The sequence below is a fragment of the Arachis ipaensis genome, chromosome B09 (genome assembly GCF_000816755.2).
Source record: "Arachis ipaensis cultivar K30076 chromosome B09, Araip1.1, whole genome shotgun sequence".
NCBI lineage: Eukaryota > Viridiplantae > Streptophyta > Magnoliopsida > Fabales > Fabaceae > Arachis > Arachis ipaensis.
Window position 1 is genome coordinate 123515626 of NC_029793.2, and position 917 is coordinate 123516542.

General features: G+C 31.0%; 1 pseudogene; it reads right to left on the reverse strand.

Moving 5' to 3' along the window:
• Positions 1-640, reverse strand: part of LOC110267049 — a 2489-nt pseudogene extending 1849 nt beyond the window's left edge.

The window sequence follows — 917 nt, forward strand, 5'->3', positions numbered from 1 at the left end:
ATGATAACTAAAAATCTTTAAGAGTAAAATTATAAAAAATTAATTTATTTAAAATGAAAGTAATATGATTAAGTGTAATTTACTTAGATGTGATTAAAAAATAATCAAATACTATGTATGGTAAAAAATTGATATTATTGAAGGATAAAATTAAAATTTATTTCTATGTATCATTTTTGTCCCAACGTTTTAGTCCTATTTATGTCCCTAACGTTTCAAAATCGTCTCAATTTTGTCCCGCCGTCAATTCTGTTAATGGATCCCTAACGGCAGGACAACATTGAGTCAATTTTGAAATGTTAGGGACTTAAATAGGACGATTGAAACGTTAGGGACAACTTTGAGACTTACCCCAAACGTTAGAGATAAAAACGATACTTTACTCTAATAACAATAATATAGAAAAGGAACCAAATGAAGAAAAGGGTAAAGATTAAAGCTTTTGAATGATAGAAAAAGAAAGATTACACACAGGGTCGAGAGCGTTGGTCTGAGGTCCATAATCAGCAGTCAAGAGGAAATAGGAAGCGGTGACGGTTGCAGCAATGGTTACCCTTTTCACTAGCTTCTCCGTTTTTGGACTCAACAAACTCATTTTTATTCAATTTGATCAGATCCAATGCGATTATCTTCTTCGCTTCTCCCTAACAGTCTAACTTCAAGCTTCAATTTTCAAGCTTCAAGCTTCAAACTTCAAACTTCAAACTTCAAACTCTGTGTTCGAGCTTAATTATTGAATTTTATTTGTCATTTATTTATATTACAAGAGAAATGGTAATCCATTTCATCAAAGAAAAAAAAAACTAATAAACCGGGTCTTATCATTTCAATTGAATCAAACCAAGCTGAATCAGTTTGTAATTTGATCAAGTTTTGGATCAAATACATAATTTTCAAGAATTTTCGTACGGGTGCTA